At 42.4% G+C, this 24,340-nt stretch overlaps 1 long non-coding RNA gene across 2 annotated transcripts in view; it reads left to right on the plus strand.

Moving 5' to 3' along the window:
* LOC114605084 (uncharacterized) overlaps window positions 1–24,340 on the plus strand; it is a 116,925-nt gene that overhangs the window by 55,619 nt on the left and 36,966 nt on the right. Inside the window, exon 2 of one of the 2 annotated variants that reach the window (XR_013394404.1) lies at window positions 5,773–6,256. The exons of the other annotated variant lie outside the window; for it this stretch is intronic. This is a non-coding gene — a long non-coding RNA (uncharacterized LOC114605084). The remainder of the gene's footprint in view (window positions 1–5,772; window positions 6,257–24,340) is intronic. 2 annotated transcript variants of the gene reach the window in all.

A 24,340-nucleotide genomic window follows, 5' to 3' on the forward strand; every position in this document is an offset into this window, starting at 1 on the left:
AGATAAGAGCTGTTTTAGATTCAGAATGTTCAAGCTGGGAGGGGGGGAGTGTACCCCCCTTCCTGTTTTCCCCTCCCACCACCCACAATAGAGTTTAAGAAGGAAGGGTAACAATCACAGGACCAGAACATCATCTGCACTTGCAACTTGTATGCTATCTGGATTTAACGTTGTTCTCAAGACTGACAAGTGTGGAAGAAGGAGAAAACTGCAAGGAAGATATTTTTTTTCTGGACTTCTTGTTTCTGTAAAAGTGAATCAGATTAATTCAGTCTATTCATGGAAAGTGAATGAAATTTTAATTAAGCACGGTTGACAGTGGTAATATGGGTTAAAAGATTTTTAGTCCCACCCTTTCCAGGCTATCCTGAGCAAAAATATAGATATTCATCAAAGGAAAACAAGCATCCTTTTTTCCATGTTAAGTGTAGTATGATCCACACCTTGATCAACTCCCACCCAGAAACTAATGTCCCCACTGTGGAAGGACATGTGGATCCTGAATTGGCCTCCACAATCACCTCCGGACTCATTGTTAAAACCGTGTTTATGGAAGACAATCTTGCTCGGCTACGAGTGATCGCCAAAGAAGAAGAAAGAAGAAAGAAGGACAAGAAGATATGGTGATATGAGCCATGTGTCAGAATCAGAGATGTCATGAGAAATTGGAAAAAAGCAACAGCAGATGCCCCTCTTTTACTTCTTGCAAGTAGGCTTGTGTCTTCTTCAAGCACCTGCCTCCACTACCACCATTCCCTTCACCTGCCCACTCCAGGGCCTGTAGACTTTCCCTGGGACAGTTTAGTTTGGAGAAAAGATGAGTAAGAAGGAACATGATAGAGGTATACAGAATTATGCATGGTCTGGAGAAAGAAACTATAAGAAAAGTTTTTCTCCCTCACTAAGAATGCTAGAACTTTGGGAAAGCCAATGAAACCGAACACTGGAAGATTCAAGACAAACAAAAGCTAGACGATGGAATTCACATCAAAAGTAGTGACTGCTACCAATGTGGATGGCTTTAAAAGAGGATTGGACAAACTGATGAAGCTGTCAGTGGCTACTAGTCACCATGACGGCTATGTTCTGCCTCCACTGTCAGAGGCAGTATTCCTCTGAATACCAGCTGCTGGGAATCACAGGTGGGGAGAGTGCTGTTGCGTTTAGGTGGTGGGGTTCCTGGGTTCTTCTTGTGCTTTTGGAAGAAAGTGGAAGTGGCTATTTACACAATTCACATTCATTTCTCACCAGGGAATACGGGATATGTGTTCCCAGTCCCAGAAGAATGGGTGGTGCAAGCATCCACCAGCCTGCTGTTTCTGTCTTTCCTTCTCCTGCCCTGAGAAAGTCTGTAAGCTCATGTGGAGCACACACAAACACTTTCTGAGGTGAACACAGGGTTGCATGAACATCCCTGGTCAGAATTCCAGTGGCATAAATTTTCTATAGGGGAAGGGCTGGGAGAATGGTGTGTGTGGTGCAATTTCAAATGCACCATGAGCAGATGTCCATTGCCCCAGTTCAGGAAGGCTGTGATTGAGAGTGAAGAAAGTGAAACTGTATAGGAGCTGGAGGCTCTGCCTGTTCCTGGCTGGCAGCCAGGCCTTGATCTCAGTAGGCATTTACTCACAATCCCTCTTTCCCAAACCTAATATAGTGCTTTGACAATGTCACCCTTGTTCCTTGGTGGGAGGGCCACCATTTTGTGGTTCACCTCAGGTGGCAAAAGGTTTTGGGCCATCCTTGATTCCCGTGACTCTGGAGGTAATGAAGAAGGGACCCCGAACCTAGCTGACTAGTGGTAAAAACATCTGGTCCTGGGGTGTCAATGTCTGGTTCTTCTGACAGCTCCTTCTGGACCTCCAAGGAGATCCCAGGTTCCAGGTATGGGTGGAGCTGAAGCCTGACAGCAGTAGCTGCTCAGCTGTTCCTCCACCTGCATTTAATCTTATGAGATTTCATCCATTGCCTGCTCCCTCACCATGGGAGTTACTTCTGATCTTGGAGCAACACTGAGAGAAAAATGTCTAGGAAGAAGTGAGATGGGGAACCATCTTGCACTCTGCACTCCCATCCCACTACATTCCGGGGTGTGGGGAGATCATACTGCCATAACTTCTAGTTCCCAAACTACTTTTTTAAAATTGCCCATGCCATCTCACTGTTATAGGAAACTGCCAATGACTTGATTCTGACAAATAGATCTGTTGCTAATGCCATCAAAATTCGCAAATCCCTTTCACGAGGCCCACTGGCATATCTCTGCTAGGGGCTGCTAGACTCACTGATACCTCCTCTCTCATCATCTCTGCTGAACCTTCTTTGAATGACCTTTGAATGGTGTAAAGCAGAACCAGTGAGAGGTGTGGCCTGGGGCAGGTTCCAAAGGCAAGATAGGAGTACATTTTTGTAAACTTTACATTGACTTTTCCATTCCAATAGCATTAATTGTTTCCCTTGTAATTAAATGTGACTATTGAAATGTCTTTGTGTAGCCAGTTTCAGCCATATCTTTACATCCCATCTCCTATGCCCAGGAATACAAACAACAACATTTATTTGCAATAACTATCAGTGTCCTTGTTATATTTCTGTATTTATCAATTTTTATCCCTCTCATCATCCGATGAACTGAGGACACGGCTCCTTACCCTATTTTGTCCTCAAGACAACATTGTGGTGTCTATTAGTTTGAGATTTAATGTCCAGACCAAGATCACCCAATATACTTCCTCTCTTTGTCGCTGAGTGGGGATGTTTAAGTTTTATACAAATGTGTTCCAAGTGAGGGTGATTTAACTACATTATTGCTTTCTTTGAAAGCTGGGTGTATTTTGTATGTATTTTGTCCTTTCTGCACCTTTAACAGAGGCAGCTGTCTTGTTCACACCAAGGAATGGCTACTCATGCTCATACTCTGTGGGCGATATGCAACTAAATTCTACTCAGAGTAGACCCACTGAGATGAATGAAATGACTAAGTTAGGCCCCTTAACTGGGGATACTCTGAATAAAACTTAGTTGAATAGCCTTGTTTTGTGCTTTTCATTTACTACTCAAACTGGCATGACATTCTCTGTGTGTGTTTGCACATAGTTGACTGCATTGCTGAGGTTAGATTTGCTGGAGTCCTTCCCTCTGGATAGGGCAAAACTGCTTGGCCTAATTATGGCAGATTATTAAATTAATTTGATAATTGGACAGCATATTTAAAAGAACTCCCCACCAGCAAAAATCAAGGAATAGCTCCTTTGTCTTAAAGTTCACCCTCGGAACAATTCGTTGCAGTTTCAAAGGGTGCTAGAGAGGATTTTTAAAAGAGGAAAGAAAATCATTACTCAGAGAAGTGTATTATTCTCTCGTCAGCTGTCAGCTTTCAACACTTATTTTGACAATGGTTGTTTTTGACAGAATTTGTAAGATGCTTTTCCTCACCCTGGGCCTGAGATATGATGAATGTGCCATACAGGTGACCTTTACCCAAGGCCACATGTTAATATTCAGAATGGTCCTTTTGTTAGTTTTGAACAATGCCTGTCTTTTTTCTTTCTTTCTTTTTTTTTAAAAAAGCTTGATTTGCCAATATGACCCTCTGTTAGAATGCTGGACCATTCCAGATTGGTCACCAGGAAGCATCAAGTGCCTTTGACTGAAATGACATGGAAGATGTATGGTCGAAGTGCTGTATGCAGCACCACTGCTGTGACATGAAGAAAACCACTTTGACCCAAATAGAAGTGTACTCAAACAATGTCGCACCAACCAAAGACAACATATTGGGAAGAAAAATGCTTGTGAACAGTTTGTGCTGGAAGATGTATTGGCCAGACTGCCATAGGGCAATCTTTGAACTATTGAAATCTTTAGAAATATTGTTTAGTACTTGAACAATACTTACAAACCTAATTAATCAAGCATAGATGCTCCTGCTCTCTCTTTACACAGTGTATTATTTGACTTCAAGAATAGCACTCTCAGATGTATTTTGAAAGACTTTACTGTTTAGGCAAACTACTACTTCTAACGAGCAGTTGAGATTGCAGCTCCATCTGTGCAAAGTAATCAGATAAGTGACATAATTATTAACAATGATATTGCATTTTACTGTTAATTCACTACTATAGATCTATGCTAGCATTAAGTGCAAATAAGCTAATATTTTCAGCTTAAGCCAATCCTATCTAACAAGTATTATAGTGCTTCTAAGGTATGCACCACAGCTTCTAGTGGTGATAATATGAATTATATATGCGGTGGCATTAATAAATATTGTTTAAAAACTATCTGAATATAACAGTTCAACTATGACAGCATTTTCAAAACCCCTTGTCCTCTGTGCAGCCTATTTGCTTCCACATAAATGTGCACAGGATCACCATTAAGTGGATTTCGCAAAATTCATAGGGAAAATGTTCTTATTTATTCCAGGAACTAGTATAATTGTTTCATTAATGAACTGGAGCCAGATATACACCACAATCTTTATTCCCTGAACAGTGCTGCTGGAGAGGGTTAGCATAAGGCGGAGGTGTCCCTCTGCTGGGCTCTGCCAGTGGAGGCGACTCCTCTGCAGACGTCCCTGTGCCACCTGATGGTGACAGGCTCTTGAGAAGCTTCTGGGGCACTGTTCTGGTTGGCAGTAGAGAGCACAGGGTGCTGAAATGGATCAGTACGCAAGTGGAAGTGGATCAGAGTCAGCATGGTCCCAGCAGATACAAAGCTGCTGCATTCCGTGGGAGAAGTCCAGTTTTGACCTGGCACAACAACAACAAAAAAGAAAAATCTGCCCACTTTCTTTCCTGGTCGTCATGTGTATCAGGGATTTGGATGTACTGCACTCCTCCCCAGTCCCATTTAGGATTTCTGTGCTGCCTTGAGCTGGTGCAACACAAAAGAAGGGGAGAGGGGAAATCTTGCCACCACTTTTCACCCTGGACAGCATGAATGGCAGGACTTTGGATATGGCAGTAGCTCTGCCATGCCACTCCATCCTGCTGCTTCAAGTTCCCCATAGGATTGCTCTGCTTGCCATGCTTAGAGTAGACCTACTGAAGTTGGTCATAGTCTAGAGTTGCCATATTTCAAACAGGGAAAATACGGACAGAAAAATTGTTTTTTGGCCAAAGTCCGGATTTTCCAGGATATTTTAGCGATTTCTGCTTGGAAACTGCTTCTGACTGCAGTATTCTGGATATGTCTGATAAATTCCGGATGTATGGCATCCATCTCATAGTCCTATTTATTTCACTGAATGTACTGTAAGCATGACTAAGTCTGAATCCTCGCCAAAATTTGAGATTAAGACACAATACTTTTGGTACACATCTTTATGAAAGTCCACAACATTTATTGATTTATTTATGGTATTTTGCATTGCCTTTTAGGACATAGTCAAAACACAATACTGTGCATTAAGACACATTAATAATCAAATCATAATACAGAAAATTATAAAACAGCAGCTGAGAGTTGTAGGTAGGCCTCAATCATATTGTGCAAATTTTCATTAAAATTATGTAGCCTTCCAGATCAACAAGGCTTTCTAAGCTTTTTATTTTTTTCTGCTTTCTTGTAGGATATGTTTTACTTGGATCTAGAGTGCAGCAAAGGACTTTTCGAATAAGCAGATTTCTTTCTTTAGGTCTGATTTTGTATGTGCATTCCAGTTTGGAACTATATATTGGAGCCTTAAAAGTCCAGATGCAACAGGTAGGGCTTAGCAAAGCATCAGGTGTTCTTCTAATTTTGCTCCTGTTTATTTGTGTTCTTCAGCCAATTTTAGAAGAGGACAGGTGCAGCCAGTGAGAACCAATCTGCTTGCGCATTGTGAATATGATGTTCCAAAAATGCCACCACGAAGTTCTGTCTCCAGTGGGGAAGAGATGGTTGGAATGGGAGCAATAGCATATCCTCACCTACCTATCAACCTGGAGACCACCTGTGTACACATTAAAGAGAAAGCAGAAGACACTGAAGCTGCTATAGAGTAAACACAGAAAGAAATGTAGAATGTCTCGATTCAGCCAGGATACAAAGCAGTGTAACTTCATTATTTTCAGAGGCTGAAGAAAATTCAGAAAATTTTCGTAGGCCATCCTCAACTGTAATTAGCCAATCTCCTTTGAGAGGGAAACAGATTGTTGTAAGAATATTAAACGATTAAACAACAACAACAAGCCTTTTCCCCAGATCGGGGTGCAAGGCAGCTTGCAGATAGAACGGAAACAGCTAAAATACAAAACCATTGATTGGCCAGGTATGTAACTTATATTGTGTTCTTATGCCTCATTCAAGGAAGCCCTGTGAATTTTGGTACAACATAGACACACAGCTTACTGTCCACCCTACAGGTACACATATTGGCACACAAATCAGCACCTGCTGGTGGGGTGGCATTACTTTCCCAGTTTCCCATTGTGCAAGTCGCTGCCAATAACCGAGATGGGGAGTCAAGGTGGCAAGGAGATTGGCATGGTGCAGGTGTAGTGGCAGAGTCAAGCTGACACTCCTAATGCTGTGCTGAAACTGTACTGACCTCCCCACTGCTTTACCCCTTTCAGTTACTGACAGCGACCTGTTTTGGTAAGCCAGGTAAACAGTGTCATCCCACTGTGCTCCATTGGTCACTATCGATGCAGATAACAGCATTCATCACTGACTAGGGGGCTAATCTATCCCCTTATAGCAAGAGCCAGAGGGCAGATAATCGCAAAAGGTTGCACTACCAAGCATAAGGTGTGTAGGCTAAAATGCCATATAAGGTGAGCTGCTTTTATATGGGTTATCAATACATACAAATTTAGAACACTAGATAGCCATTGCCAGTCAGTGTAGGCAGTATTCAGCTAGATGGACCAATGACTGCATATGGCAGCTTATTATGTTCCTAAATTCTAGTTCTGCTTGAAACTCAGATCAGAATTTTTGTCCAAGGAATGGGAACTCCCACTTTAAGGGGTTTTCTGTGAGCCAGGAGGATGCAGCCTCTACCTAAACACTTAAGGCTGAAGGTCCACTAACAATTGCCAGCTCTTAATTTTGTCATACACAATCCCCTAACCACATCATTACCTTAGCAGCATTTTTAAACAGACTTGTGTGCGTAAAAATCCCACATGTTCCCTTGTTTTTTGTATGTGTATGTTCTTTCAGATATAGAAGTTTTTTGTATGTGTATGTTCTTTCAGATATAGAAGTTTTTTGTATGTGTATGTTCTTTCAGATATAGAAGTTTTTTGTATGTGTATGTTCTTTCAGATATAGAAGTACATGTGCAGAGTACATTATCTCTAGGTTGTTGTTTTTTTTGGAAGCTTCTCTAGTGCTTTCCTCAGTCACGAGCAGTGCTTATTTTCTGGGGGGATGCAGGGGTACGCATACCCCTAAACATTTTGTGAATCTAAGTTTGGCCTCATTGAGGGGCAGTATTTCAATATGAGTAGGAAAATGAGAGTACCACTAAACATTTTTTTAGAACAAAAGCACTGGTCACGAGGAATGTATTTTTTTCCAAATGCCTGCAAGAGTTTCTTCAAGAGCCAAGCCTGAAGCAAACTTCCTACCAACCCTTCTCTAAAGACTTTCTCTGGGAAGGAAGGTCTTCCAAACCACGATCCGGACAGCTTCAGTTACCATGGCACTGCAGACATTCTCCATGCTTCGCCATATTCTATGAAAAAATGCTCGGGGCAAACCCCCGTCTTTCGTGGAAATTTGGCATGACCGTCTCCTTCACTCCTGGCCTGTCCTTCCGCCGATCTCGGCACAAAGAGGTTAATAAATGTTTACTTCGCCCCCCTCCCCTTGCCCCCCTCCCCCCAATGTTTCCATATGGCTTGTTCACAGGCTTGTGCTTGCTTGGGTCTGAATGCCCACTTGCATTGACTGGTGTGAGGGAATTGTTCCACTCATGCTGGCCATCCTCAAATCAATGCCGGCCTCTAACAAGAGAAAGTGCCTCAGATGTAGTGGTTTCCACAGGACCATTGTTGGCCTTTTGTTAAGCATTTTTGAACCTAATAAATAATGTCAAAAGTCTCTTTCCTAGCCAAAAATGTTCCTTTTGAAAACCCTTCTAGTAGTATTTTTGTTCAGTGATGGCTTCCAGTGTTGCAAAGAATTTGCACTTTACAATGGTAATTTGATGTATCGCGTGCCATGTTGCAATATGGATTTTTTTTTTTAATGCTGAAGTGTTGTCACTAGATGGAAATCCCTATTTCTTTAACATGTTCTCAAACAGAGGTCCTTTCAGGGTGTAACTGTTTCAAATGGGATTAAATATCATAATCAAGAGCTGAAGTGAAGAAATAGATATTTTTTATATATATATATATATATATATATATATATATATATATATATGACTTTAATTAGAGTGTGATGGTGGTGGTTGTAAGATTTAAACTTGGGCATTATACATTGAGAAAATTTGATGGCAGTTTATTGTGAAACAAATCCTAGCTAATTGGTCAAGGATATTTCTATATATCTACAGTGGTACCTCGCAAGACGAATGCCTCGCAAGACAAAAAAACTCGCAAGACGAAAGGGTTTTTGGTTTTTTGAGTTGCTTCGCAAGATGATTTTCCCTATGGGCTTGCTTCGTAAGACGGAAACGTCTTGCAAGTTTGTTTCCTTTTTCTTAACACCGTTAATACAGTTGCGACTTGACTTCGAGGAGCAACTCATAGCACACGGTGTGGTAGCCTTTTTTGAGGTTTTTGAAGACTTTGGTGGTTTTTGAAGCTTTTCCAAAACTTTCCCGAAACCGTGCTTCGCAAGACGAAAAAAATCGCAAGACGAAAAAACTCGTGGAACGAATTAATTTCGTCTTGCGAGGCACCACTGTATATCTATCACAAGTCATTGCATATTTTATATTTCCACTGTTTTTAATAGTTACAAACTTAAATTCATTTCTATCGAAGTCAGATTAATAATTTGGGTTTAAAGCCCAGCAAGCAGGATCCGTGTTATATTGACAAATGATTGTATGTTAAAATTCCTAATACTAAGTGAACATGCAGAAGTTCCCTATTCAGTCCCCTGGCATATCCACATAGGACTGTGAAAGTATTGTGCCTGAAATGCTGGGGAGTTGTGCTAGTCATTGTGTTCAGTTCTGAGCTACATGGACCAGTGGTCTGACTTTGCGTTAAGGGAGCTTCCTATATTCCTATATGTTCTGAGGCCTTCTAGCTCCCGTGAGCTCATCTGAGCTTTCTCAGGCCTTGCAGCACATGGCATTCTATAAATAACGCACCAAGCAACCAGCCTTGATTTGTTTCTCTGGGTGTATTAGCATTTTCAGATAACAAGGCAAACTGGAAAACATTGCAGGCACAATCCAGCTTAAATTAAGGACTTTTAAATTCCTGCAATTTCAATAGGAGGGATTTAAGCACCTGCTCAGTTCACCCCCTTGAAATCAGTGGGATTTAAGAGTGGTTTCTCACTGGCTGGACTGGACTCCAGATAACTTCGGCGTTATGGGTTGAGGTCACTTGATGCTTAAGTCTTTAGCTACTTTCCAAACCATCATTTCACTCTCAGAAAATTAGCATGTGCCTGTTTTGTACTGAAGATAGGGAAATGAATGCCTTTTATGGCCACCTCAGAAAAAAAGAGCTTTCTAATGTGCTGTGTGCTGTGGCATTGGGCCACTCTCTATGTTATCAGCAAAAAACACACAAACTAAAGCAAACATTAAGTTCCTGAATGGAGCAGATAATTTAGCACTAGGTGAGACATTATCCATGATTTGTAAGTGTCTAGGCACTGAAATTAATTCACCTGGACATAATGTCATAAATATTTTTGGACAATTTGGCATTTTCTTACGCTCATTTCTATACCTTCTTTATGTTAAAAAGAAAAGAATAGAACGCACAGCTCCGCAGCAGCATGGTGTATAGATCAATAGTGTGATGAAAATTGCACTTCACTAAAAGTACTACTCATAGTGAAAAAATGACAGATCAGTCACTGGGAATTGACAAGTTAAAGAGTGCAAAAATGCACATAGTATAGCTTGAGGAAAGAGAAATTTCTGTTTCTGACACAACCCCCCACAATGCCCTCCCCCCAAAGCTCTTGAACATCAACCTCGGTTTTCCATCTGCAATATGGGGGTAATATTACTGACTTCCATTATCTTGTGAGGTTTGTTGAGATGTGTGTGGTGTAAAGTGCTTTGGGCAACCAAAAAACATCACACAAAACTCATATATATATATATTTTATTAAGTTAGTGCATAGATGGTATAGTAAAGGTAAAGGTACCCCTGCCCGTACGGGCCAGTCTTGACAGACTCTAGGGTTGTGCGCCCATCTCACTCAAGAGGCCGGGGGCCAGCGCTGTCCGAAGACACTTCCGGGTCACGTGGCCAGCGTGACAAGCTGCATCTGGCGAGCCAGCGCAGCACACGGAACGCCGTTTACCTTCCCGCCAGTAAGCGGTCCCTATTTATCTACTTGCACCCGAGAGTGCTTTCGAACTGCTAGGTTGGCAGGCGCTGGGACTGAGCAGCGGGAGCGCACCCCGCCGCGGGGATTCGAACCGCCGACCTTTCGATCGGCAAGCCCTAGGCGCTGAGGCTTTTACCCACAGCGCCACCCGCTTGCAAGCAATTCTGTGATATTTTGGTTGTTCTAACAAAGGCATTGCCCTTAAATGGATTTTGGAATTTTCTCAAGGTAAGCACAGCTACCTTTACTTTTTGGATATTTAAGTTGTCATGAACTAACCAAAGATACACAGAAATATGTACAAGGATGAGGAGTACTGATAATGATCCCAGATGAAAATAGATGTCCATTCCTTTGCATTTGTATCTTACAAAAGGGATTTGAAATAATAATAAAAAATTGTTCAGTAGCACCTTAAGAGACCAGCTAAATTTGTTCTGGGTATAAGCTTTTGTGTGCATGCACACTTTTCCAGATAGGGATTTGGGCATGTTTATTCCACTCTTTGTCCAAGGAACTGAGGAAAGTAGGCCCTTAACTGAGTTGTCCTCACAGCAACCATAGAATCATAGAATCATAGAGTTGGAAGAGACCACAAGGGCCATCGAGTCCAACCCCCTGCCAACCCTTTGTGTTAATTTCAATTCATGGAGAATGAAACATCCAAAAGCTGCCTCAATGTGTAAGGATTTGAATCCACACCTGCCCAGTTCTAGTCCAACATACGTTCACTCTACCTCACTATATTGACTCCCTGGATGGTGGATACCTCGTACAATTATCCACTTATATATTTGTAGATCTTGTATATTTGCAGATCTTATCTTGCATTTTTTAAAAAAGCAGTGAAAATGTTAATGCCATTGTGGTTAAAATATCTGTAACTGTGTTTTCTTTTCTGCTGATGATCACCTTACATTAGGGCTCGGTCCACTGGGACATTCTCCTATGAAATGAATTAGAGCTGAGCAAGACTACAGCATGTTATCTACTCAGCAGATCACCTTTGTTGTTCTCAGTACTGAGCAGAGATAAAATTAATGGGGTTCTCCAAAGAAGTCACCAAAATAGTATGCCTGATTGCACAGAAATGTTTGTTTTTTATTTTTAAAAATGCTTTGTTAACATTGAACCCTTTCCAAACTTAGCATATTGATTTGAAATGAGTTCATTGCTACAGACAGGAAATCCTTTGTAACGAACTAGCATTTATAAACAGGCATGGTGCATTTTCATTGTTCGTCATAGATCTTAAAAGAACCAGACCATTGCAACACCAACATGCAATTTTTTAAAAAAAAGGAGTGAAAAAGTTAAGGCCACCTTGGGCCAAATTCTGAAAGTGTATCTCCTTTTTTCAGTGGATGATGACCCTCTTTCTCCTGCAGTGCAAATGCCTACCGTTAAGTGCAATCACATCTAGACCAAAACCACCTCATCAATCTATCTACAGTGGGGGTTGTGATGGTGGCCTTAATTTATTCCTTGTGACTAAATCAGTATGGTGTGTTGATCTTCCCCTTCCCACACTGCCCTTTGCTTAAAAGATGCATCCTTTTAGAAGGATTTTGTGTGTGTGGCTTTAACAATGTTCCGTTCAAATTTCCTTGGATGGGGCCAACAATTGCTTGTTGACCCATTTTAACCCCTTTTGAGCATCATCTTCAAAGTGTAACTGTCCTTGACAATGAAAGAGACCTTCCTATTGTCTGGTCCTTCCAGGCACTCTTTAGCATTGAGTCAAATGGCTTTCAGATGGAAGAGTTGGCTGCAGGAAGGAGACAAAGTGGCCTGTTGTTTCTGCGTGACTTTGGTCGAGTTTCCCTTTCCACACCCCCCTCCCCTTTTGGAATGGCACATTTCTATAGAAGATGACAGACGTTTTGACAGGTGCAATATGCTTTGAACTGTTGTGTCAGATAATTCTTTTGTCTTGTTTTTTCCCAGCAGAGTGGTACATCTCCTTAGGATGCTGATATGCATATTGTTTGCTTTTCATTTAGTGTGGTGAAGCCTTCCACACACACCCCTCCCCTTGTTTCTCACTTTCTCCCTTTTTTGCAAGCATGTAGCTAACCCAGATGGGAAGGCGGACAGAAATGCCAGCATCCTCCTTTCTAACCCTTTCATTGTGATTGCTACTAAAAACAATCCAAACTCTAATAAAGAACGGGTTGTGAGTACTTGCTGAGATACATTTCCTTCATTGCCAATTAATGATCTTGTTCCGTGAGATAAAGTCTAATACTGGCTTTTCTACCCTGGCTGTAAAAAAAAGCTCTCCCTATTTTTTTTTACAAATTATTTATGTTAGCCCAGCAGATTTGAACCACGGGGGCAAGTCTAGCATAGGTTTCCTACAGACATGTAGCACAGATGATTGTTAGACTTTAGGGTTGTAAAACTGCCTTAAATATTCCAAGGTGGTCCTTTCCTCAAAAGACGCCATATTTAATCATTTTTCAGAATGAATATGACACATTCTTCCTTACATAAGCTTCATGCACAACAAGCTGAGAGTAGATAATCTTATAGGTAACCTTGCAATATAAGCAATGTATGCTCAGTTCTAAAGCACAGAACTCAAATGAACCATAAGTAAGGTGGTCATATGTCCTTTGACTGTCCTTCAAACTAGAGGGGTGTCCTCAATTTGAGACCTGTCCAGTTTAAAGATAAGGAACCATGAGCTGGGGGAACAGGATTTCTCAGCACCTGGTCAGCAGACAGAACAGTACACAGGTTACTTGGGGTCTTCCCCACTCTGGTGAGATGTACTATATTTCTATTTAAACTAGGATAATAATTTCTAAATTTGTGTCCATACATATAAATTAAAATAGGCAAATTTGTGCCCTCTTTCTTCATGATGCAGATCCTCTTTTTTGGCAATGCATGACTAGCCATCCGAACCATGAGTCAAGAGGGAAATCTGCATATGTTACAGTGAAATTTGATAAATGTAGAAAGCGTGTAGACTGGGCCCAAAATGTGGTGGTCTTCAGGACAGACTTATAGCCCAATTCTATGCCCATTTAATCAGAAGAGTCCTATTGTGTTCAACAACAGGTGGGATTGCAGAGAACTGATAGGATTGCAGAGTTAATTATTATCCCTAACGATCTTGAAATAGCCAATAACTTAACTAGATAGAGATTGTGTAATGTACTATAGTGACTGGAACATAAATCAGGAATTCCCAAACTATATCTTTACTTAGCCATGAACTGACTAGTTAGGTCACTCCCCAGTTTAAACCCCCTTCCAGGGTTTAAACTGTTAAACCCTCCTTCTCATCTGTTTTAGAGGGACTGCAATGTCCCACCTTACAAGGATTACAGAGACAAATCTCTATTATTATTTGTTAATGCCATTTTAAAATGATATGTCCTATAGAGGAGCAGCTTCATATCTGGAGTAATAGTATTTCAGAACCCAGCTAGCAGCGCATATAAGAATATCACCAGTTTTTAAGGGACATGATTTAAGCATATACATGCTGTATATGATCTAGTTCTTGTTTTCCTTCTTTTCTTAAAACCTTCTAAAGAAGGTTGCACCTGGACAGAGTCATAAACAATAATCCAAGGGATTGCTTGAGGGCAATCAAATAGTTGCAATTCCTTGAGGGGAACCAATGCCCCTTTCACAAGTTTTGAAAGATGCATGGCAAATATGTTTTATTATAAGTTTATCAACTGCTGGATTTGCTCCCCTGTGGGCTTTTTTTATTCTATCCCCGCCCCCAAGCGTCCCCCTTTTGTTGTGCAGTTGTTGACCATATCAGCCAAGATTTTTCACAGCCTGCTGATGCTTCATAAAATTTCCACTGTAACAATTCACTGGCTGGATGAACTTCATGGTTGTCAGCTACTCTCCCAAGCCAAGCCTTATAGGCTTCACGGTTGTCAGTGGAGATAGAACTCCATACCTACTCCAAAAGCTCTGAGCCTACTGTTAAGATTGGCATCGTGCTAATGGCAGCATGGGCTAGCAATCTAAATGAGAGGGTGGCTAAACATAGGAGGTGGTGATGACTTTGCTCATGCCATGGTTAATTTTCTGAGCCTGGCCTGTAGGGTTAGGCTCCTCAGGGGCCGGGGAAGTATAACAAGGGGAAGAACTGCTGTGTAGAAAATGATCAACCTTACTTAGGAATCTCTGTGGATTTTTTTTTAACCCTCTGAAAAGATAGAAGAGCAGCAGTTAAGATTACGGTATAAAGGAAGTTACAGATAGGTAGCCGTGTATAAAGGAAGCTGTCAGTATTGTCTACACTGAGTGGCAGCAGCTCTCCAGGATTTTGGACAGGGATCTCTCCAACCCTACCTGGAGATGCTGGGGATTGGATCTGGGACCTACTGCATGCAAGGCTGAGCTACAGCTATTCCTGGTGTTTGTTAATTAGATCTGGTACCCTACCATTCTGCTTTCAAAAGCCTCCAGGGTGGTTCATGGTGATGAGAAGCAGTCTTCTGAATAGCTTTCCACAAGGGATTCTGCATATTTTGGGACACTAGCAACTACTAAACCCAAACTTGTTAACAACAGCTTTTGTGGGCCAGTAGATAACAAAAGACATAGACACCTTTTGCTTTTAATAAAAGATTCATAAATTTGCACGCTGATTTCCTCTGTGTGCTTTGATTTTCTCATGTATGTCAGATGATATTAGATCACAAACATGTAATCCTGGTATAGCGATAGCCAATGACTTGCCCAAAGAACTGCCTTGCGAAACGTGGAGAAGGGCAAATTTTTAAGGATGGCAATTTTCGTTTGCTTACTGTTTCAGAAAGCGTGAATTAGGTAGGTTTGTCTTTAAATGGGAACTAAATTAAATTTCACCCCAATCAAGACTAAATTAGTTGAATTTAGTTTCATTGAAATCAGTGGGACAAGTTAGTCTTTAATGAAAAAATGGTTGGAGGTTATTTTCTGCAACTTGGAGATGCTTGATCGTCAATAGCATACTAGGCTTCATCAACAAAATAGTTCAAATTAAAATCTTGCATTTCCCCAATTTGATTTATTAGCTGTGGGGTTTTTTTTGGGGGGGGGTGAGAGAAGAATAAAAAAAGAATGTAAAAATGTCTCTGATCACTTCATTGCCCATTTCAGAATCCTCCAAGGACCCATTATCATAATATGTTATCTTATTAGGTGAAATTCATGCAATGGCAAAAGAACCCACATACAGTCCTCTGCCCCACTTACAACCCCCACTTAACACCCTTTCTGTGGGGATTAAGTGGGTCTTGGCCTGACACTGAATGCTTTTGACAGGCCTCCCATACTTAGATTTTTTTAAAGATCACAAATACTCTCCACTAATTTTCTATATATTGTTCCTATGGGTGACATAATAGTTAGGAAATGAGAGGGAGATAAATAATTGCCCCATGATTAGTGTTCAAATAGCCATCTTCTTTTTTTGCTGGAGGTTTCAGCACGAAGGTCAAGAACAGAATGAAATTCATTGCTTGGTGCCGGGATGATCTTCAGCAGCCCCTATTTATGGAAGCAGGTCTCCGAAAAGGGGTTAACTATGAAATTAGATCTTTATTCAGGACCGTTTGCAGTGTTAGCTTCCCTTGCTTGCATTCTGAATGTGGCTGCAACAAAGACACATAAGAGTTGTATAACAGTGAAAGCGAGCTATTTCTGTGTTCAGCTGCCTTTACCTATGACATGTCCAGGAGAGCAATAGTGTTCTGGATCACAGTAACCACTTACCAAATAGTGCAATCTTGCAAGTATCCTGCTTTATGAGAGCCAGTGTGGTGTAGTGGTTAAGAGCGGTAGTCTTGTAATCTGGGGAACCGGGTTTGCGTCTCCGCTCCTCCACATGCAGCTGCTGGGTGACCTTGGGCCAGTCACACTTCTCTGAAGTCTCTCGGCCCCACTCACCTCACAGAGTGTTTGTTGTGGGGGAGGAAGGGAAAGGAGAATGTTAGCCGCTTTGAGACTCCTTCAGGTAGTGATAAAGCGGAATATCAAATCCAAGCTCTTCTTCTTCTTTATGAGACCTGTGGATGTAGGGCTGTATAATGATGATGATGGTGATGTTTCCCCTGAACTGGGTACTTTGGTGTGTGCTCAAACCACAGAAACCAGCAGCCTGGCTCTCCTGTCTTAGTTACCACTTGTGTTACTTTGGTTGTGTTTTTCTACACTCAAAAAACCCTCAATATGTGTTCCAGTTTACACTCATTTAAATGGAAGAGAGAATGTTTCATTTTCTGGTGCAAGTATTGACCTCTGTGGATGGCAGGCAAAGGGAATGAAGTAGGGGAGCAGAGATCTGGTGTTGCTTCAGCAACCTTGGACTGAGCTATATGTAGCACTTAAGATCTGTCCCTATTGCAAGTGCTGCCTTCACTGAAAAGTGCCTCTTCAGTTACAAGGCCACAGGCAGCTCCTGCAGTCTTTTACTGTCATGGAGTGGGAGAGACTCTGGCTGTACTGAGGCTTCTTCGAAGAACTCCTCTGAGTGAGAGGATGGCAATGCAACATCCTTGGGTCAGAGGGGAACTGGCACTACTTATATTGTGGAAGTGCTTCTGGTGCTGGACCTACATGCAGTTCCCCTTCCAAATCCTCGACCTTATCCCCTGAAGAAAGGAAATCTAAACACCAGGGTCACAACAGTGAGCTCCTATAGTGCCATGTGAAAAAAGTCCGCCATTACTTCATTTTATGTAGAGAAGCATCAATCTATTCTCCCTTTCAGTCACTGACTTCTTGGTTGTGCTGATGTAAACATAGGGCTATTCCAGAGTTCAGATGAAAAATTCTGTACTAGTGAATGCAAACCCATTGTGTAAAGAATTTTCAGAAAAGTTGGAAAGAGGGTTGCTTAAATATTCAAGTTCAAAGTAACATAGTCCTGTGCACAAACACAAATTTTGGAAATTTGGAATTGTCAAGTTTTGAATTTCTTTCCCCCTCCCTTTAATGCAGACAAAAAGAAATGTGTTTTTCCTGTTAATTTACATCTGTGAGATCATCCTGATTCCTAGCTGTACTGCATCCATGTTAAACATTGGTTCTCTGCATCCAAAAGCAATTCATCATCTTCATTGGCAGGCTCCCTCCTTCAACTTGCACCTGCCTTCTTGAAAGAAAGCAAGGCATCATATATTCATTCCAGTAATGGAATAGGTGATCAAGAGGGTAATCGTACAATGGTAAGCTATTCATGTTAAAAGAATAACTTTTTATGCCTTGTATGGGACACATGCATTATTTCTTTTGAGGTTTATGACAGCCACAAAACATTATCATTGTTCATAAAATCAAACACTTCGGCAACCTAGCTGTGAATCTTTGTATCAATAGATGGTGATGGAAAAATGAGGACTGGTAGAGCAACGACCCAGCCTGCTCATGTTGGCTGCCTTTGTCTCCATGACCAGGGTGACTTCTCCCTACTTGTCTTGAATGGCTCATCTGACTCATTTGTCATCGGCAGACACTTAAAATTTATTCATTTACTAGTTAAGGCAGCTTGTATTCTGCATGCATATATCTATTCCTGGCTGCCATTGGAAAATCTGAGGAAGGAAAAGAGCAAGCCAACTTATAAAAGAGCTGGAGCAACTCCCCTGCGAGGAAAGGTTACAACATCTGGGTATTTTAGCATTAAAAAGGGGACAATATGCATGCAATTATATGTGGTCTGGTGAAAATGGCTAGGGAGGTGATTTTCTCCCTTTTTCATAATGCTAGAACCTGTGGGGTCATCTGATGAAGCTGAATAGTGGGAAATTCAGGACAGACAAAAGGAAGTACTTCACACAACACATAGGCGATGGGGAGTCACTTCCACAAATGCAGTGATGACTGCCAACTTGGACAGCTTTGAAAGAGGATTAGGCAAATCCATGAAAGATAAGGCTATCAGTAGCTACATATCTGACCCCAAGTGTGATGGCCTGGGACTCGGGCTCGGACTCGGAGCCAGAGGAGTCTCAGTCTGCACCGGATCCTTGGCCTCAGGCGGCAGCTGAACCTAGTCTGGGACCTGATTCTGAAGAGTCCCAGTCTGCACAGGTTCCCCTGCAACAAGCACCAGCTGGGCTGAGTCAGGGGCCTGAGTCTGCCCTGGCTCCAGATGCGGGGATCACCTCGTTGCCTCCAGCTGGGCAATCACTTACAGCTGCTCACCTACCAGTTGGGTCAGGAGAGGCTGAGGCTGCCTCTGGGTCTAGTAACCCACCAACATCTCCCAAGCTTCAGAGACTGAGGTCTGAGAGAAGGAGAGACCTGAGTACTCGCAGGAGGAGTGCTCGCCTTCGGGCGAGACAGGGAGGTGAGTCACCAGGGGATCAGGACCGGCCGTTACCCTGTCAGAGATAAAAGGCTGCTAGACCCCGCCCCAGGTTGTGGGAGCAACGTTGCTGTTTGCCAGAACCTTCCTGTGATCCTGTGCCTGACCTTGCCTGGTTTCCTGCCTTGGCCCTGCTGGACTGACTCCTCGCGGAACCCTTGGATTCAGGACCAGATCTGGACCACGTTGCCGATTCACCCCCTGGCCCAGCACACCAAGTATCGGGGAGTTAGACAGCATCTTAAAAAGCAAAGACATCACCTTGCCGACAAAGGTCCGTATAGTTAAAGCTATGGTTTTCCCAGTAGTGATGTGTGGAAGTGAGAGCTGGACCATAAAGGCTGATCACTGAAGAACTGATGCTTTTGAATTATGGTGCTGGAGGAGACTCTTGAGAGCCCCATGGACTGCAAGAAGATCAAACCTATCCATTCTGAAGGAAATCAGCCCTGAGTGCTCACTGGAAGGACAGATCCTGAAGCTGAGGCTCCAATATTTTGGCCACCTCATGAGAAGAGAAGACTCCCTGGAAAAGACCCTGATGTTGGGAAAGATGGAGAACACAAGGAGAAGGGGATGACAGAGGATGAGATGGTTGGACTGTGTTCTCGAAGCTACCAACATGAGTTTGACCAAACTGCGGGAGGCAGGGCAAGACAGGAGTACCTGGCATGCTCTGGTCCATGGGGTCACAAGGAGTCAGAAACGACTAAACGACTAAACAACAACAAAATCAGAGAGAGTATGCTTCTGAATACTAATTGCTGGAGAACATGAAAAAGAGAGGCCTGTTGCATTCATGTCCTGCTTGTGGGTTCCCATAGGCATCTGGCTGGCCACTGGAGAACAGACTGCTGGACTTGATAGGCCTTTGGTCTGGTCCAGAAGGGCTTTTCTTGTGTTGAAATCTTGGCTATAACAAGCTTGTCCCCAGTTTCATACATTCCTGAATGCTAATGGAAATTTCCACCCCCAGGTAGAGGTGCTTCAAGGGCAGGAAGGGGGAGTTGCTTTATATTATTAGGTTTTAAAGCCCTCAGCCAATCCCTTGCTCACTGTAACTCAGGATATATGTTTGTAGATAGATAGATGATAGATGATGATAGATAGATAGATAGATGATAGATAGATAGATAGATAGATAGATAGATAGATGAGATAGATAGATAGATAGATAGATAGATAGATAGATAGATAGATAGATAGATAGATAAATAGATAGATAGATAGATAGATGATAGATAACAAAACCTCTTTCCCTGCCCAACAATCCTCAGTGCCTCCCATGAAGAGGACCAAATATATAATCTACTGAACTGCCTCTGGTGGCCTTCAAATGGTTGAGGCAAGGGGTGACATAACTGGGCTCCTGGGCCCCACAGGGGTGCTGCATAGAGAATGTAGTTGGTCAAGGGAGCTGTGGACTCAAAAAGGTTGAAGCCCTCTGTCCTAGGAGATGACCTCAATTAGCTGCCACTGATAGGGCAGTAAGGATCTTCTAAGCCCTAAGGAAGGTGAATGGTCTTCAGGAGCTGAGATATTGTATAGCTAGCAACCTGGGCTCTGTGTTTTCTTGAGATTCCACCATTGGATGTTAGCTTTGTTTTTGTTTTAAAATAATGAACAATCAGCTACAAAACTAACACCATTTGTCTGCTTGTGATTTCTGCCTTCATTCTGTAGCAATGAAAGCAGAAGAAATACCTAGAGCTTTGTGTATCTGGTTGCTTGGACAAATTGCGTCGCATAGCAGATTCAAAGAGATTGAATTTCTATTCAGATTATTAAAAAGAGCTCCATGTTTTACTGTATGACTGGAAGTCTGTGGACGGTGCATTAACTATTACTTTTTTTTTTAAAAAAGAAAATAACTCTCCCCTCCATTTCTTCTGCCTCTTCATTTTATTTTGCAACAGATGTTTCTTCAGGACTTGTGATCACCTGTGTCTTTCTTTGCACCTGATTCAAAAGCTTTTTTTATAATGCATATATTTGTTTTTCAAGTGTGTAGTCTGAAAAGGTTACAGACAGTGTCAAGTTACACAGATTGTGCTTTCCTTTCCTGGTACTTGATTGAAATGGTGAACCCAGCCATCTCAAGGCCGTAACAATTAGCCTTCATGCTGCTAGGATACCTTGTACGCCAACTGTACTTTGCTTTTATCCTCCTGGCTTAGGCTTCTTGGAAGATCTTATTTTAGAAAAAAAAATTCCAAGGACTGATTTACTATACGGGTAACTAGCGAAAGGGCAAACTCTCCCAGCTCAAACTGGATTGGCTAAATAACACGTGGAGCTGTTTCTTCCAAAATCAGAAAATAGCTCCTTGATTTATTTCTGAGTCAATCCAAATTTGGTCTGAACTCACCCTCTACTCCCATGAGTCCCCAGATGTCTCTCCCTCAAGTCTTCAAAAGCTTCTTCACTTTCCCTCCCACCCTCCATTTCTTTGGTTGCTGCGGGTGCTCTGACAGCAGCAAGCAGAAGTGGATGGGAGGGAGGTCCTTCTCCTTTGCACCTTCATCACCTGATGTGCCAATGCAAGGTGCAAGTGGCCCATGGGAAATGTTTTTTGCAAGTGTTGCTGCTATTGTGCGAGATAAGCTTCTGGTGTTGGGGAGAGTGGGCTTGGAAGAACGGTTGAGGGCGGGATGCCACCTACTGGGGCCCAAGCCCTTTTGGGCCCTCCAGTATTTTGGGGGAGGGGATAGGAGGCCCCCAAAGTCCCCCCAAAATCAGGAGACTGAGTGTGGAGCTGAGCGTGGCACAGCTTCAGTAGCCAGCTCCTTCTCCTCCTCCTCCCATGGAGGGGAAGGAGGGTCGAAGCAGACCCCCCCCCCCCCCGGTGGTGGAAGCAGGAGGCCAAGTTAAAAGTAGGGGAAGGAAGGATTAGCATACACTGGTGCTCTTTTCTTGAAAGGAGACATTCGGCTCTTGCATTAAAAACAAATAAAAAGTAATTACTTTATCAGACCAGCCAACTGCTTTAAACATAAATATTGATTTTAGTTAAGTCTTTTGTGAAAGACTAGAGTTCCAGAGTGGTATCTCTTTTTTAAGATTCTCAGGTTCCCAGTAACCCATTCATTTTAAAGTATGTATGAAACATTAATCTGTCATCAGGATTACATAAAGTAGTTGACTAATTTGCATTAGCAGATTCTGTCAACATGACATGTTTAATTTGGCTCTCTCCGATCAATGTTGCCATTTTTATATTTCTGCGTGTGTTTTGTGGAGGAGAATAACTCCAGGCTGCCCTGTAGAAGGGAGAAGAACATTTTGGGGAAACTAGCATGGAACCGTGTGCTTAAATATCTCCTGTGCTGGGAAAATTCTCCTCACGGGTAACGCTGGATGTGACTTTGGTGCTTCTTGTATCTCTAATTCTAAAGTCCAAAACATTGGTACATCCATTCAACCCCCTAATTGTTTTAATAGGAGTATAAGAGAGTATTTCATACCAGGTCAGTGCATTATCCCACACTTTCCCTTTTACTTTCCTTATTGTATAAAGTCTGAGGTTTTATTGGAGTGGGTGGGGAGAGCAACAGATTTGTTGTGCCAGAGGACCAGCTTTAGTTGTGGAAATGGAATTTGTCAGTATGTGATTGAGTCCCACCTGAAAATAGCAACTGTCTGGAAGTGCCCCGAGAGAGGAAAGACCAGTTGGCCCAAGTAGGCTGATGAGGAGGGCTTCTACCTTCGCTCTCCCTGGTTCATGTGATACATGTATCAGTGAGTTGTAGATGGGTTAAAGCATCTATTCTGCTTGTCATCCCTGCTCGTAACTCTGTGAAGCTCTGATCTTTGATCCTCGTTCTCTGAGGCGTTCAGCAAAGTCAGGCAAATGTGTCTCATTTAGGAGGAAGCAGAAGTAGGCTTGCCATACGTCAGGAAAACTCCTGACATGTCCTTGTTTTTGGGTGTAAAAATGGCGTTGGGGGAATTTTGCCGAATTTGCAAAATGGCAGGGGGGGGGAAACAACTTTGCAGGTGTCAGGAATGTTACTTTTTTAAATATGACAACCCTAAGCTGAAGTTACATGTCCAGATGGCCAGTGAATGTATGACTCACCTGCTCTTGAGCCGTTGCTCTTAGACTTTTTCTTTCCAATCTAATGTACATTGCTCATGTAATAGACTGGAATGGGACAACCTTGCAGAGAATGAGAGGGTGGGAGGGAGAGGGAGAGGGAGAGGGAGAATGTGAACAGCTGTACCAATGTCATCATTTTAAACAAAAATATGATAATTTTGGATCCACAGCAGCAAAAGTGGTTTTGCAAAACCTTTCAGCCCTCTCTCCCCTGCCAAAGCCCAAATTTTTCTGTAAAATAAAAAAGCACTTTTAAGCATTGCTGGGAAGTGAAGGTGTTAGGCACTCTTCTCTTCAGCCTAGGTTTAAATTCTGACCTTGCCTCATCATGTAAACACTGCATGCAGCATCCTGTTGAGCATAGACTTGCTTGAAGGTCAGAGTTGACAGTACGGGTTGTGTTACCAGAATCCTGGCTGGTTTTTTCCGTTGCATTTTGGTGCTCTCCCCCACCCTACCCTTCCCCAAGATAGGCCTGCTGTGGGATGGCTCTAAGCTTTACTCAAAATACAGCAGACATTTCCTGGATCTCTCCTGACATTCAGCTGCTGTTGCTGAAGATGTTGAAAAGTATGAATAGTTGTCCTAATTACGAAGAATGAAGAAACTAATCCAGGCTGACCTACAATTTGTTTAGGATCATTTGGAGCAACTAGGAGATTAAAATGTGTAAAGAAGTAAATGGGAGGGGGGTCAGAGATTAGAAGTGAAAAGGGGGAAAGGCGTGCTTTGCCTCTTCTCCCTAACCCTCTTAGATCCCTCCCCTTCTCCAGCCACCTATCCTAGACCACACACTGATAGTGGATCTTCCTTCAGCAATTGTTAGGAAATGTTTCATGTTTCTTTCTCTTTTTCTCCCCCCGCCCCCCGCAAAGCTTAGAGAACAGCAGGTTTGATTGGCACTTGTCATGGCTGATAGAGAGATGAAGCAGCTTCAGTGAGAAGGAAAGGGTGGGGGGCTCTGCCCTGTCAAAAGCAACACTAGTCAAAGGATGGCTCCTGTTTTCTGTGGGGTTTTTTGTCTCTCTCTAAATTATTCAAATCTGGGTGGCATCTGAGGATAACTGGCATTTTGACACAGCTTAAAGGATTGTCTCTCAAACGCTGCTGAATAGAGGCTGCCATCCCTTAAAAAACAAGTATAAAGAGGCAGATCTTCCATAATCTGATACGTATACAACCACAAGGCTGCTTTATGCTGGGGTCTTCAAATATTTGGGATGACCATTTCCATCCATCGCAAGAAAGATTCATTGTCTTTCCCCCTCCTATCTGCCTGTAAGAAAGCCGATTTAAAGGGCTTTTCGTGTACTGTTGTTAGAACGGGTCACAGGAGCTCAAAATGCACCTCGGAAATATGAATTCAAATCAGACCAACTTGCTCAGGACCCATTCACACCATATTTGTGATGGTCTCTTGAAACTGATGCAGTTATTTG

The sequence above is a fragment of the Podarcis muralis genome, chromosome 10 (assembly GCF_964188315.1).
Source record: "Podarcis muralis chromosome 10, rPodMur119.hap1.1, whole genome shotgun sequence".
Classification (NCBI taxonomy): Eukaryota; Metazoa; Chordata; class Lepidosauria; order Squamata; family Lacertidae; genus Podarcis; species Podarcis muralis.